The sequence below is a fragment of the Gorilla gorilla genome, chromosome 2 (genome assembly GCF_029281585.2).
Source record: "Gorilla gorilla gorilla isolate KB3781 chromosome 2, NHGRI_mGorGor1-v2.1_pri, whole genome shotgun sequence".
NCBI classification, from domain to species: Eukaryota; Metazoa; Chordata; class Mammalia; order Primates; family Hominidae; genus Gorilla; species Gorilla gorilla.
In genome coordinates, this window is record NC_086017.1 from 179,991,946 (window position 1) to 180,008,909 (window position 16,964).

The 16,964-nt window shown below is 35.2% G+C and overlaps 1 long non-coding RNA gene across 2 annotated transcripts; it reads left to right on the forward strand.

Annotated features, from left to right (window-relative positions):
• Window positions 1-1,313: 1,313 nt before the first annotated feature.
• LOC101143327 (uncharacterized) lies at window positions 1,314-15,986 on the forward strand. Of its 2 annotated transcripts, XR_010132994.1 has the most exons (4): window positions 1,314-4,386; window positions 9,137-9,263; window positions 11,514-11,655; window positions 12,364-15,986. It is a non-coding gene; the product is annotated as an uncharacterized lncRNA (long non-coding RNA). The 2 variants fall into 2 exon arrangements; XR_008678723.2 differs by having other exon boundaries at window positions 9,137-11,655.
• The last annotated feature ends 978 nt before the right edge of the window (window positions 15,987-16,964 follow it).

The window sequence follows — 16,964 nt, forward strand, 5'->3', positions numbered from 1 at the left end:
TCAAGTCTTGGGCTCAAGCAATCTTCCTACTTCGGCCTTACGAAGTGCTGAGATTACAAGTGTGAGCCACTGTATCTGGGCTAATTTTCTTAATAAGCAAAGAGATTTCTTTCATATATCAATAAGAAAAGGCTGTACAACACCCGGTGGATCTTATAAAAGATGATAAGCATCATTTATAGTGTGACAAATCCAAATTTAAGTTACACTTTGTACCATCTTCACCTATCAGATAATCATGGCATGCCATATTGGCTAAAGATTGAAAAATGGGCACATTGATAATCCTTAGTAAATTGGAAAATCTCTTTGCAGGGAAATTTGATAGTGTTCATTACTACTTAAAAAGCACATATTTTATTTGAGGAATTTACTCTATAGGTACTATATTATGATATTATACTATATTATCATGTCATAAGAATGAAGACTTACATAATGATGTTCATTACAGCATTGTTTGTAGTAGCAAATTATTTTAAACAATCTGGAGTGCCAAAATAAATTTTGCAAAGCGCAATAAATTCCTATGTAGCTGTTAAAAAAGAATGAGGCATATATGTACTAATGTAGTAATTTGGAAAAATTAAAGTATTTAAATACTTTGTGTACTAATTTATGTACTATACTAATTTTATATACATGTACTAATTTAGTACATTGTTAATCTATATTTACTAATTTGGAAAAATCTTGGGAAATTTTATGTAAAAGAAAGCAACATTTACAATATTATTTATTATATATAATGTATTATATAATATATTATATATCATATATTATATATTTTATATATATATATATAGACACACTCACACATACACACACATTAACCTTTGGGTAGAAAAGCATTAAGGGATACAGGAGATAGACATATTATGCTTTACTAGCCATAGGCTATTTCTAGATATATCCAGCCATTTATCCACTTAATTCAAAAAATATTTATTGAATGACAATGCCTGTTTTAAGCATATAAAGTGTATGGTTAAAATACAGACTATCCAAGTACTCATGCAACTTGCTTTCTAGTGAGAGAGATAATAATAAATATAAATAATAAGGGAATTAATAAATTTATATGTTATTTATACCCCTCTAACATATATATATTCTTATCCTTACAGGCTGCTTAAGTCTGAGCGAGACTTGAGACTCTGAGCTTCAGTCTTCTTAACAGTAACTTGTGTGTGTGTGTGTGTGTGTGTGTGTGTGCTCTAGAGGGAGTAAAATCTGTGGTAAGAGAAAAAAGAGCATGAAATAAGGCTGGAGAGCGCAGGGTGTGTTGAAAATTTAGAGTACTCAAGGTAAGTCTTATTGAAAGAAGTGAAGCCTGTGATACAGAAAATAGCTGGTAATTATGACGTTTTTGATGATGTTTTTAAGAAAAGAACTGAGAATACTTGGAATACTTTTTTTTCATAATATGTTTTTGTATATTGTTTGAAATAATTAACATGTGATTACATAAAGTTTAAAAAGGCCATAAAGTCATTTACACAATTCTGTGTCAATATTGTCATAAGACCTAGACCTGTAGAAGTAAATATTTCTAAGTTTTTCTTACTTTTTCAATTATGCTTTTTTTTCCCAATTATGTTTTAAATCTTATCTTGGCTTAGTAGAAGTCCTGTATTTTCACAGATTCATTGATTTCATCAATCCATTTCAACATATAGGCTGGTAGATGAATGGGTCTCCCAGCTGATGAGGACAGGGATGTTTTAGGAGTGTAGAAGGAAAACAGGCAAAAGTTTATTTTAATAACACCTGATATTGATTCTGCTTAATTTGCCCTATACGCAAAAGGTAAAATGGATTTAATTAAAGGTAGTCTATTGCACGTATAATGATGATTCAACCATTAATTATACAACCATAACTGTTATTTAAGTAACAAAATCAAAAAATTTTTTTCATTTGGTACTGGAATTCAGTGCAGCTAGTTGCTCAAATAAAAGCAATAAAGAAAGTATCATGCAGATTGAATTCATGTACCTGTTCTGCTATGTATTAACCAATGCCTTTGGGCAAGTTAAAAAAAAAAAAAAGTCTCTCTAACTCTTTTTTTCCTACTTGCTGGAATATAAAAATTTCTCTAATGTTTATTCTGCTAGCTGGAATTTAAAAAATTACTCTAAGGTTGCTTCTGATAGTTGGAATAGAAATAATTTGATTGGAAGTGAGATAGTCTAGATTTGACTCTTAGTTCTTATCCTTATAGGCTGTTTAAGTTTGAGCAAGACTTTAGACTCAGAGCTTCAATTTTCTCAAGAGTAAAATAAGAATACTGCTACCCACATCACAGGGGTATTTTTTAGTATTAAATGAGATAATCCATGTGGAAAATATTATTATGTAAAAATACTATAAACTTCAGGTCATAAATGGCAGGCTGTTGGCCAAATGTAGCCACAAATATGTTTGAATTGGCTGTCATAGTTTTGGCTCTTAGCAGCGCTGTAAAACAATTTTAATTAGTGGTCAACTTTCAAAGATTTGTTAATTTCACATAAAATATGGACTTTTGAGTTTTCCTTAAAAAGTCATATTAGCTGGCAATATTGGGTTTGCATTCTTCATAGCAAAAGCAACAAAATGCAAGTCTGATTCTCACCTTGGAGGGGCTTTGCACTCCCATCGGTTGCACTTCTCATCATTCAATGATCTTTTCCCTGACACTGAAGAAAGAGAGGCTCCGTTTTCCTTGTCTGGTTAGTTTCGTTCACTTGTGTCCTTTTTTTTTTTTGAGACGGAGTCTCTCTCTGTCGACAGGCTGGAGTGCAGTGGTACCATCATGGCTCACTGCAACCTCCACCTCCCAGGTTCAAGTGATTCCCCTACCTCAGCTTCCAGATTCTCCTGCCTCAGCCTCTGCATTCTCCTGCCTCAGCCTCTGGAATAGCTGGTACTACAGGCGCCCGCCACCACGCCCAGCTAATTTTTGTATTTTTAGTAGAGATGGGGTTTCACCATGTTGGCCAGGATGGTCTTGATCTCTTGACCTTGTGATCCGCCTGTCCTGGCCTCCCAAAGTGCTGGGATTACAGGCGTGAGCCACCACCCCTGGGCCACTTGTGTCTTAATTCCTCTTGGTAGTGCATTTTAGTTTGTGTCACCCACCTCTGTAAGTTGAAATACTTTTACCATTTCAGTAACTTGAAAACAAACTGCTCATTTTTCTTCTTTATCAGTTATGAAACTAAATATATAAAATCTTATCCCTAGTCACCCAGGATTGACTGCTCCTTCTTCACAAGGGTCTCTGCAGGTCCCAGTATACCAAACACATAGTATTAATCAATATTCATGGAGTGAATGAAAAAAATGAATGAATGAAAGTGATATATTTGCTACCTTACAGATAACATGTGAGTAGTTCTTTGTTTTAATTTTAACATTTCTTAAGCTTTTGCTATCTAGATACAGTTACTGTATCTGAAGTAGAGAAAAATGTTGTTTTTCCGGCTGAGCACCATGGCTTATGCCTGTAATCCCAGCACTTTGGGAGGTCAAGGTGGGTGGATCACCTGAGGTCAGGAGTTTGAGACCAGCCTGACCAACAAGGTGAAACACTGTCTGTACTAAGAATACAAAAATTAGCCAGGTGTGGTGGCATGCACCTGTAGTACCAGCTACTCAGGAGGCTGAGGCAGGAGAATTGCTTGAACCTGGGAGGCAAAGGTTGCAGTGAGCCAAGATCATACCACTGCATTGCAGCCTAGGTGACAGAGCAAGACTCCTTTAAAAAAAAAAAAAAAAAGAGAAAGAGAGAAAGAACGGAAGGAAGGAAGGAAGAGAAAAGTGTTGTATTATTTTATTTTTACAAAATTTTATTACAGGTTGTCCCCAGATAAGACATGGCCTCAATTATCAGCTAAAATGTACTTGCAAAAATGGTGGCCTTTGCAATTCTGCAGATAGAAGGTCTATCTGTGGCCTTGGGTGGACAGGAAATTATTGTGAAAAAAGCAAGTTGATTCACTGCCTTTTTTCCCTCAATAAAGATCTACTTTAGGCCGGACGCAGTGGCTCACACCTGTAATCCCAGCACTTTGGGAGATTGAGGTGGGCAGATCATGAGGTCAAGAGATCGAGACCAACCTGGCCAATATGGTGAAACCTCGTCTCTACTAAAAATACAAAAATTAGCTGGACATGGTGGCGGGCGCCTGTAGTCCCAGCTATTCTGGAGGCTGAGGCAGGAGAATCACTTGAACGCTGGAGGCGGAGGTTGCCGTGAGCTAAGATTGCGCCCCTACACTCCAGCCTGGCAACAGAGCAAGACTCCGTCTCAAAAAAAAAAAAAAAAAAAGGATCTACTTTTGAGAGTACTGTCATTGGTTGATAAACTACAGCAGAAACTTGTGAAGAAGCTGTTTTCCAGTAAGCTAATTCAAGTTGTTTAGAACTATAATTGAATTTCCAATAAAATTGTTATGTAAATATGATTGATATTGTTACTGAAATATCACATGAAAACTCCTAAACTCCTTAAGTAATTGAAATAGTACTAATGTGAAAGAGCTCCTCTGAGACCTAAACTTAACTCCCCTACCAGCCACTTTTTAAGCCTAAAGAAAGGCTTTGTGGACACCAAATCTACTAAGTCTTGAGTTTCTAGGCATGAAGCTGAAGAATCTCCACCACCCCTGAGGCTTTGAGGCAGGCAAGGCGGAGGATACAGGGCTCTGGGAGAAGCCAGATCACATGAATAAGAATAGGCACAGCTGCAAAGAGGGAAGAAGACCACCCAAAAGTCTCCAAAATTTGTTTCATCAGGAAAAATTTAATCAGTACAGTAGTCCCCCTTTGCCTGTGGTTTACCTGTGGTACAGTACAGTAAGATTTTTGTAAGATTGGCAAAACTCTAATTAAGTATATTGATGTAATTTTTTATTAGTTACTGTGAAAGCCTTATTGTGCCTAACTTATGAATTAAACTTTATTATTGTTATGTATGTATAGTGGAAAACGTAGTGTATATAGGGTTCAATGCTATCTGAGATTTCAGACATCCACTGGGAGTCTTGGAATGTATTCTCCATGGATGGGGGGCCTGCTATACCACTATACATGCATTTTTATTTATAAATGACATTCTTGCACTTCTTGACTAATAAGTATATGTAGATAAATGCTTAAATTGATAAAAATGGATAAAATGAATATTGATAGCTGTTCTAATGTTTGTTTTCCTGAACCACAATTTATTATTTTGTACAACACTGGAAAGCACCAACTTTATTTAGAGCGTACTATTGTAGGAGACATTGTATTTTGGCAGATTACAGAGCAAAGGTTCTGGCAAAGTGTGGATGAGAACATTGTGCTGGAGGCCTAAACTTGAGGCACTCAGAGCAGAAAAAAATTCACAATGTACGTTTACCCAGATGGTTTCAACTGCGGGTGGTGTGACTCTTCAGACTTAGTGAAAATGAGTGTGATTATCTACTATCCGTCACTACTAGTTCAACTGTCATGAAATTCAACAACATGGTATAGAAGAAACCACATTGCAATGGGCATGGATAAACATGAATGCTAACCCTAGCTCTACTAATACCATGTGGTCTATCTTTGGGCAGTTCACATCCTCTTTGTGATTTAATTTTCCCATCTGAAAATGAGGGTATTGAGCTGAATAATACCTGACAGTCCTTCCTAATCTAAGATTCAAGGCCATTTTTCATGGCATTTTGAAAAGATGGATATCCTGCCTAATTCATGGGAGATGGCTCTTATCAGTTTTGTGATTTGAGAGTACAAAATCAGCTTTTTAAAAACAGACAGTACTATCATGTCCATGCTCTTTTTGATTGTAAATTGAGTAATTTTCTGGCATTTAGTATGTGGGATAGTTTTTACCGTTGATTCTATCATTTAAAATTTTTATTATGTAACATTTCAAACACATACAAGAGTTAAGAGAATGATATAATGGTATAATGAATCTCCATATATCTGTCATTCACCTTCAACAATAATCAATCAATTTATGATTAATCTTGTGTCATCTATACTTCCAGCCAGTCCCTCACTCTGTACCTCTACGGTATTATTTAGAAGCAGATCATGGTCATATTAATATTCTTTTCTAAGCTTTTGGTATTATAAATTTTGTATCAATAAATAGTTTTGTGCATATATTGTTTAATATTTTTGCCAAACCTCCAAGAGGTTTTAAGTCTTCCATATTGGACTTACATGTTCTGTATTGTACTTGATTGGCCACCTAAGGAAATGTTTCAAAGGTTACATTTTACAGACTTTAAAACCTAACTTCCTTGTAAGATATTTACCTACTGTATGTGCATCATATTCTTTTACTCTCTTTCTTCCTTCTTCTCTTCCTCCTTCCTTTCTCTCACACCCATCTCTGTCATTTACTCCCAGGACTTCAAATATCAAAAATTATATGATATCACCTTCCACAGATACTCTCTTATTTATTTAAATAATTTAATTTAAAAATCATTCTCACTAAATTTAGCCTGGATTTGAACACATTGCTTCTTTATGTCTTTAACGTATTGAAGGATTTTTTTCTTTATTTTTTCTGTTTTTTCTTTGTTTTTTTTTATTTTGTTTTTTGTATTTTTTGAGATGGAGTCTCACTCTGTCACCTGTCACCCAGGCTGGGGTGCAGTGGCACAATCTTGGCTCACTGCAACCTCTGCCTCTCGGGTTCAAGCGATTCTCCTGTCTCAGCCTCCTGAGTAGGTGGGATTACAGACATGCATCACCACGCCCGGCTAATTTTTATATTTTTAGTAGAGATGGGGTTTCACCATGTTGGTCAGGCTAGTCTCAAACTCCTGACCTCGTGATCCACCTGCCCTGGCCTCCCAAAGTCATGGGATTACAGGCATGAGCCACTGCACCCAGCCAGTATTGAAGGATTTTAGGAAAGGCTTTGGCCAAATGTTTATGTGCATATCACAGGACATAAGCATGATCTACTTAAAGCTATTTCAATTTCCTCATTCATTTTTCTAGACTAATTATAGAAACTGGCACCTATATGTTCGCTTATTTGTATGATCAAACTATTGTCAATGTGCTTCTCCATACAATTTTTTCTTTCTTTCCAATTCGCTCATCTCTTTATTTGGTATTGGGAAACAAATGAATTGAACATATTCTAATTTTCCTTTCATTTACTTTTAAAGTAAATAAAATTCTAATTTGCCTTTTATTTATTTTTAAAGTAATAGTATTTTGACATTTCCATTTCCCAGTGTACCCTCCTGGATTTTATGGCTTGAATTGTGCTCACATCTGTGACTGCAAAAAATGGAGCTAGTTGTAATGCGGCAAGTGAACAGTGCATTTGCCCAGCAGGTGTCCATGGCAGCCAATGTGAAAAAAGTATTGCCAGAGCATTTTTAAGGACACAAATGCGAGAATTCTGTGTGACTATAAGATCTTCTCATCTGGTGACAAACATGTAAACGAAACTGAAAATATGCAATAATTACTTAAACATTCAACTTGCACATTAAAGTGGTAGAAATTCACTCAATGGCCAATATAATGAGTCCTTCTGATTTTGTGGCTGATTGGTCAAAATTTTATTTTCCTTTATATAAAGTTGTGAGATATTTCAAAACACCACTAAAACTGTTAGTCTTTGATGGACGAGGATTCTACCTCTGAATGAGAATAAATATTTCATTAAATGCTTTTAACGAATGTGACCTATGTATTGGGCTCAACGGCATTAAAAGAGATACAAGAAATTTATGAAAATATTTAAAGATGTGAATTAGGCATTTACCAGTAGAAAGTAATCATGACCATGAGTGGAGATAAAGATATAAAGGTGAGAATTTGGGCTACTCAGTTTGAAACAAAATATTATAAAGCCCTAAAAGCCACTAACTCAGTAAACAACACAAAGTCCTGTTTTGGCCTATATTATGTATAGTCTTGTGTCTATAGTTATAACAATCATGATTATTATAATTATAGTATGATGATAATGGTAGTCAAAGTTATTGTCTGTGGTCTTTAAAAAGGATCTATATGTTAGTCTCATACTATGTTCTCAGTTGTCACTATAAAGAAAAATATCAATATTTTTCTGGCTGCAGTGGCGCGATCATAAATAAGACATAAAGAAGCAATGTGTTCAAATCCAGGCTAAATTTAGTGAGAATGATTTTTAAATTAAATTATTTAAATAAATAAGAGAGTATCTGTGGAAGGTGATATCATATAATTTTTGATATTTGAAGTCCTGGGAGTAAATGACAGAGATGGGTGTGAGAGAAAGGAAGGAGGAAGAGAAGAAGGAAGAAAGAGAGTAAAAGAATATGATGCATATACGGTAGCTAAATATCTTACAAGGAAGTTAGGTTTTAAAGTCTGTAAAATTTAATCTTTGAAACATTTCCTTAGGTGGCCAATCAAGTACAATACAGAATTGTCTCTTATTAAGTCCAATATGGAGGACTTAAACCTCTTGGAGATTTTACCTCCAAGACTGGAGAAGATCAATATTTTTCTGGCTGAACATCTGAAGAAGTAACTGGTTATAAATTAAAATCAGATTCTGGAGTGCTCAGGAGTGATACTGACTCACAACTCTTTTTGTACATCCTTCATTATTTGTGCATTATTTAGTGATTCAATAAAATGTCATCCATTATATATCTGTGGTAGCAGTAAGATAACAAATTCCAACCTGACTCTAGTATACTGTCACATGACAAGTAGCAGGCCCTATGTTAAATTCTGGAAATATAGTGGAAAACACGGAGTTTATTGTCTTCCAAAGAGATGAATAATAAAAACACTTTAAGGGGAAATATTAAAAGTAAGACTCTTGGCTTGTAGACTTGGTTTCCTTCCTAAAGCTCCTACCTTCAAAAATTTTATTTGCATTCTAAAAGATAAATACTAGTGTTAAAGTAAATCAACTTTAAGACTTGCGTGTCAAATCAGTTTAGAATGGACCTTCGTTCTGACATTCCAAAACTTTTCTCTCTTCTTTTGACCAGCAAATTCCAGTATCGTCCCACTTTACTATTTGGAACTCAATCTTGAGGAAATGTTATATTTAACTTTAATTAAGATGCATTAATGAAAGTGCAGGGTGTTAATTTTTCAGCACTTCTCCTTTTTTGGTCAGTATTCACCTGGTATGTTTGGAGATGATTGCCATCAACTTTGTGACTGTGAAGGAGAAACCTTCTGCCACCCAAAAACTGAAAAATGCCTCTGCCCCCCTGGGAGAACTGGAGCCAGATGTGATGCTGGTAGGACCCAAAGCACCTCAGGACTCCCCCCTGACCCATGGTTATACAGAGATCTGTAGACATTTTCCTGCTAGAAGTGGTACTCTATTAAAGAGCATTGCCCAGAATTGCTTGATACTTTCCCCTTAGTATGATGAGCAGGGTTTGTAGCTGTTACATCACAGGCAGCTCAAACAACGCTACAGCTGTTGGAGGACACGTGGTAAGTACTTAAAGGGACACAGTTAAATGCCCCATCACAAAGGTGATTCATAGAAATCACTGAGAATTAAGGCAATTAAGGTGTGGTCCAGATAGTATTCTTGAGACCCAAGCTTCCAGCTACTCTTTGGGAATTGAAATGTGTATTTCGTTTTTCTTTTCACTCAGAGAAATAATGACCTAAAATATGAAGTTCTAATTCTTCAGGGACTGTCTTAAGAAGAAGAGAGAGTAGATTGAGTAATTTTGAACTAATCACTTGCTACTAGACTTAATGGATGCTTATCAGATGAAAAGTTTTATATAATTCACAATAGACCTGAAGGACTGACCCTGCCACAGATATTACCCAAAATAGAGGGTTTAATCTCAGAATTTACTTTTCTCATCTGCAAAAGAGAAGGGTTGAAGCTTCATTGCTAAAAGAAGGGTTATTTCTAAATAAAGTCATGGCCTACACAGATGTCCTACAAGGTATTTTATTTTCATTTTTATTTTCAATTAAACACGGTTCATCTGTGATATTAAATGTGAACAGCTGTGTCTATGCAGGCACCATAAAGATAAAAGACCTCATTTTAACTTGAACTCTGGTAAAAGTGCTATTAAACAGCCATAATATTAATTCATAGAAGAATATAACAACCTTTTATTGGATTATTCTCCCACCCCATTGGTAAATTAACATTTGCAGACATTCAAACAGATGTCTTAAATATACATCATTATTAACATGAAAATGTGGTATTTTTATAAATTAAAATCAGATTCTGGAGTGCTCAGGAGAGATCCTGACTCACAACTCTTTTTCTAATAAGAACACTCAATCTTGCCACCAAACTAAGTAATCCTCCCACACATTGGGCAGGGGTATCTGGGTTGAACTTCATTTGAAATGACATAGGATTTTTAAAAATTTTTCACAAAGTTTCATGTTTTAAAGATTCAGAGCAGCATTTGCACTGCCTCCAAAGCTTCTTCCTAAAGGAAACTGTTGCTCCGTCATTTAGGAAGGGATTGAATTACTGTTTGCTAATGTTGAACCCTTGTAAAAATAATTAATTGCAAAATTGGTTTATGTTTCTATTTGCCTTATATTTATAATCTAATTAGTTAATTAAGGCAAGAGAGCTAGGCCACATCTTAACCTATGTTCATAATGCAAAAGAATAAAAAAATGTACATCCAACTGCTCATCTCTAACCCAGCATAAAGGATAGTGAGTCAATAAAGAAGTTTTTAACAAAAATTTGCCCAAAGTTTCAGAATTTGCTCCAGGGCCTGTATCTTCATATTTACTGACATTTCCCAAATTCTCACTTTCCTGCTTTTTTACTTTTTTATTAGGGCTTTCTTCTGCATATACTGCATCCACTCATATAGTAGTGTAAAATGGGGAAAGAGCACTAGGTAAGAATTCTAAAACCCAGCTCTGCTGTTTATCAGAGATGTATTATAGTAATTGAGAAGATCTTTTAAGCCATACCAAACCAAGGTTTATTTCTCTGTGGAATGCGAGAGCTTAACTCACTGCCTTGCCCACCTCACAGGTGTTAGAACCAACAGAGATAATGTATTAGAGACCCACGTTGTAAACTCCACAAGGGTAGGTGACTGTTATGATTGCACAGTTGAGTTTCGCTGATCCTTAAACATTGATAAACTGAGTTTCTTCCCAGTCCTGCCTGACCGAGTAGGAAATATGAATCTATTTTCTGTTTCCGTGAGCTGGGCTGGGCTTTCTCCTTATCCTCATAATTCTTCAGAAACAGAACTTGTTAATTCCCTACTGGAAATCAGGCTAAGAGCAAACACCCAGGCCGGGCCTTTTTGGTCAACATTTGGTTAAGCTAACACTTTCTATAATCTTCCATCATTTCTCTTTCTGTTGCAAGCACAATGTAATTCAATTTAAATATAGAGTCCTGTAGGACATAGATCAGGGGATCTATGGACCTTCTGACATATTTTAAGAAATGAAACAGTTGAAATTAAAGTCATTTCATTTTCAATAACATAAGCACAAATAATTGTGTTTTCATCCTAAAGGTTAGTCTCCTGTATTGGGCGTTCAGCATGGGTGTTGCCTTTTTCTGACCTCAAGACAACTATCCAACTTTCCCTGTGTCTTCACAATGCAACCACTAAAGCTCTACTGAATTCTCTAATTCTGAGAAGGCACCTTAAAAATGTAAGTTGCTGTCCTGACTTCTCTTTTCAGTGTTGTCACTAACTTCCTTGACACTCCCACCCTTCTCCTGTTTTCCATTGATGTTCTTACTTTTATCACATAGCATTCTTGCATGGGAAGATATCCCATGGTAAAAAAGAATATTTCACAAGCGTATAATTATCTTATTGAATGCCAAGAAGTAATAGTAAGAACACTGTGTGTTTGAAAAGCATATCTGAATTGCTTTTATTTTTATTTTCTCCCTCATACAATGCAGGCCAGGCCTGTATGGACCAAACTGTGCTCTCCAGTGTCAGTGTGGTTACATAGCTCACTGCAGCCCTCTCAGTGGGAGCTGCACCTGCTTTTTTAAGACAATGGACCCAACCTGTGAGGAAAGTGGTTCAGATGATCCTCAATATCCAAATACTAACAACTTTTCAATTGGTGAATAGAATTTTGCAGACTTTCATCCACGGTTTATCATTTTAACTTTGACAGAGAAATGTACTTACTCAGCCATCTTCAGCCCATCCCGACCTGTTGTGGGGTAAATAACAGGATGTCTCAACTTTGTCATCTCCAAGCACAAGTCTCATTCTCTAGCCTAGCCTTCCCAATGGTTTTTTTTGCTGAAGAATATAGCCAATAATAAGAGAATGTTATTTCAGGATCCCAATCTTAGTAATGTTTGGACTAATAAGTGGACCTTTTTTATATGCACAGGAGGTATTTAAATTTGGACGGAAGAACTGCTTTTCAGTTCAGGTTGGACTACACTGAAATATTCACACCTATTCACTGAAGACTTCAGTGGCCATGAAATAGCTGGATCCTCTTTAGAAATATCTAGAATTTCATCTATTTATTCTCAGTATCCTTCTTCATAACAAACTCTGCTCCGGATTGCTAATGTATTGTTTTTCAAACATGACTTTGGTGTGGGAGACTATAAAGACTTTAGCCACCTAATGACGTGCACTTTCATAGTGAAACATCAAAATGTTTAGTGTGTTTTCTCCGTCACTGGCCAGCAGACAGGAAAAAACTGGGTAGCAGTGACCAAGGCCAGGGCTTAGCCTACTCTGGGGGACACAAATTTCCTATAAATCAGGACCTACTTGTAATCAGTCTTTTAATTCACAGTGGTAATCTTGATTCAAATTGTTCATCATTTAGGGCAACTATATAGCCATTTATGAACCTAAGATGAGTACTGTGATAAGCCAAGAAAGATACAGCAATAAATACTATTTTATTTTTGCTCTCAAGTAGTTTATAAGCACTTAAATTTTTCAGACCGCTGGTTAGTTCACATCAGCAAACAAAACTTTCTTGATTGGAAATGTTGTTTCTCGTGTTACCCATGCTTTATTGGGATAAAAATAGAGAATATTACAATTATATGACTGAATATTTGATTTATACAAGATGTATGAGTGGCTTTTAAATCAAAACGGATTTAGGATAGAATTGACTGAAGGATTTATAAAAATACTTTTATCAATTCAGTACAGTTTCTCATCTTAATGATTATCTTTCTAAATCTCAGCACTTTTAACAGAGCAGAGATATAGCTACCTATAATGACCAGCCATGTGAAACTTAATGTTATTAAATGATATAAGGGAGTTAATGAGATCACTTTCCAAAAAAAGCTGTACTTTTTATTTTATTTTTTATTTATTTTATTTATTTATTTATTTATTTTTTGAGACGGAAGCTCACTCTGTTGCCCAGGCTGGAGTGCAGTGGCGGGATCTCGGGATCTCGGCTCACTGCGAGCTCCGCCTCCCGGGTTAACGCCATTCTCCTGCCTCAGCCTCCCAAGTAGCTGGACTACAGGCACGTGCCAACATGCTCGCCTAATTTTTTGTATTTTTAGTAGAGACGGGGTTTCACCTTGTTAGCCAGGATGGTCTCAATCTCCTGACCTCGTGATCCACCCGCCTCGGCCTCCCAAAGTGCTGGGATTACAGGTGTGAGCCACCGCGCCCAGCGTATACTTTTTATTTTTTTAGGGATAGAGTCTCCCTTTGTTGCCCAGACTTGGGTGCAGTGGCATGATCCTAGCTCACTGCAACCTCAGACTCTTGGGCACAAGGAATCCTCCCACCTCAGCCCCCTCAAGTAGCTGGAACTACAGACATGCACTACCATGCCCATCTGATTTTAAAAAATTTGTAGAAACGAAGGTCTCACTATGTCACCCAGGCTGACCTTGAACTCTGGGCCTCAAATTATCCTCCTGCCTCAACCTTCCAAAGCACTGAGATTACACATGTGAGCCACCACTCCTGGCTTCTCCAAGAGATTATTAATTTAGTTTAGTCTTAAATGAGATAAAATAAATTACCTTTTTTCTCCAGTATTTGGAATTAAAGATTTACATTTCAGTGCATTTTAACCATTTAAATCAGTCATTAATAATATGTTATTTCAAATCAGCTGAAAACTATTCTTTATTCTGAACGTTTGCCCATTTTCTTTACCTGCTATTGTTTTAGTTTCTCTCAACTATCACCATCTAAACTTCAAAGAGAATAAAGTAAATAAAAGCAGCATTCTCTCTTGGGCTGCCAGCCCCCTCTGGATTTTCTTTATTTCATGACTGTTAAAAAATTGTGACTACAAACAGGGAAAAAAGAAAGAAATCAGGCTTTTCTTCCTCAGTAGAGACCGTATTTCTATTCAGGCAGATGAGAAAAATCTAGATTTGATAGGAATAAAAATAAGGGATTTATTTTGGTTATTCTTTTTGATTTTATATTACTTAACTTTTTATAAGTGAGAAACCATATGTAAAATGTTAAACAAGTTTCTTGGCAAATGGAAGATGTTTCATATATTATCTCCTTTCATCCCCTTTCCACCCAACACTAAAACAAATTGTGGGACTGGGAAAGCAAAGTCAGAGCATGAACCTGTATTTGTGCCATCCCAGGACCCTTTAGACAAATTGAATTTTCATTCTTATACCAGTCAGCATGAACAAGTGCAATTTACTGTAGCCCCTTTTCTTTATAAAAATTTTTATAAGTTGTCTTTCATATTAAAAAATAAAAATGAGAAAATGTTTAAAATCTAGAATATTTCCATTGTACTTTTGGTTATCTTGAAAAATCTTGATAAGCAATGCAGAGTGATCTCTCCTAAAAATACCTCAGTTCTGCTTAAGAACACTAGCAGATATCCTGAAAATTATTATATGCAATATTTCATGCATAAACCAACATATAATAAACATTAATCTTAAATAATTCTACAGCTGGAAAATTATGAAATATAGTTTCCTTGAAATTTTATATAATATAATTTAAAATTTTATTTTTTATAACTGCCACATTAAAACTGCTTCAAATTAAGAAAACAGTGTACAAAGACCTCACCTTTTTTAAACAAATAAATAAAGGTTACTGTTCACTTTGGCAGTACATAAGCATTTACCTGAGGTTTTTACATGTAAACCACTATTCAGGTACAGTGAAGTATGATTTGGCTACCGAGAAATAATTTGCACAAAATGTTAAAGAATCCAACTATTAAGTGAAGTATAATCTAATAGGCATGTCCTCTTTAAGCTAAAGTTTAATGTAAAATTGGAATCCTTGTCATTAGATACAAATATTTTATATATTACTCCTCTACTTTTTCTCCCTGTTTAATCTGTCCTTTAAATGTAAAAATGCTGATCTCCAAAGGAAATGTATCCACTCATAATATTTAACCGACCTAGAAAGGCGCATGTGCTATGATGTTTTAGCCTCTTTCATTTGAAATACAAGATCAGAGTGGGGATTATTATGCTTTTCTGCAATAATATAGCTCAAGTTTAAAGAAAAGTGAGCAGATGTGTGGAAGTATGCTGGCTAATTTGGAGTCTCAATTCAACATGCCTGGGATAAACTATTTCACTATGACACCTAACTTTCCCCTACTCTTTCTAACTTCTACATTCGTTTATTGAGTTTTCCAGATGAGACAGCTACTTGACACAGGTTAAATTATTTTCAGAGAACTTGGAAATCATTCCAAGAGTTAGTGGCAAGAATGGCATTTCCTTTGTTAGAAATAGCAAAGAGGGTTTGGCCTCTCCTGGGCCTCTTTCACCTTGGTTTCTCTAGGACCTGGTAATACAGATGTAGCAAGAATTTAAAAGAGCATTTGATGAAGTGAACAAATAATAGCAACTGTCTACACTCTAGGAGTTATGTATGCAATTCAGTTGAAATAACTTTTCTTGGGTCTGTAATAGAAAAAAAACCTAAGTAGCTGAACTTTTAAAATAGATTTAAAAGACATTCCAAAGCTTTGTCTCTTTTAGCTAATTATGTGAAGACTATTTTCTACTTTTCCTGCTTATATTTTACTTTTTCTAAATAAAAAAATATAAATAAAGTCTAAGATATGCATTTAAAAGTGATAGATGCCTCTTTTATGTTCTTGCAAATATTTACAGACTTTTATCTCTAAATCTTATATCAGGATTACATGAAACACCATTTAATAATTCTTCATTTTAATGTTTGTGTGCTAACAGCTCTAATTTTGAAGAATATTAATTCAAATAACATATATTAACAAATTAGGTGTTTTTCTTCCAACAGAAGTCTTAAAAATATATAAAATGTTTTAATATTAATGACTCCACTTAAAAAGATATAAGAAAATGTATTAAATATAATTTTTTTTGCCGAGACTTCATGAGAAAAATTCAGCAATAGTTCAACAGACAAAACGATTCAGAACTGGATGTTTAGTGCTTAAGTGTTGACAATATTGGTCTCTTGAAACATAGAGTATTGGCTTGTGAATAAAATTCCTTATGTGAGATTTGGATGAATTTGGGAGAGAGCATTCAACATGTGTTTGATGAATAGTGGAACCCATGACGGATTAGATATCTAAATGGTCAATTGGTAATATTTCAAATAGTTTATTAATTGAAAAATGCCTTCATTCGTGTCAATTTTCAACCATTGTCTGCCAAGAAATTTTATGCATTTTAACTCCACCTTGAATTCACTAAATAATTTTAAAATTTGTAGTGCCTACTATACTAGGTACTGTTTTAGGCATGAAAAAAGTAGTAGTGAACAGGATGGATGTGTTCTCTGCCCTCATAAACTTGCAGTCAAGAGACTGCGATAGCCAACAAGGGCAATGTTTTTAAATATCTCTAGCTGTGCAGTCAGTTTTATAGTTCATCAATCCTTTTATAGTTCATTAATCCTTTCCTAAGAGTATTTCTCACAAATTTGTTAATTCTCCTATGTTAATGCATACTTCGATAAATCAAATATATTTTACCTAACCTTAAATTCATG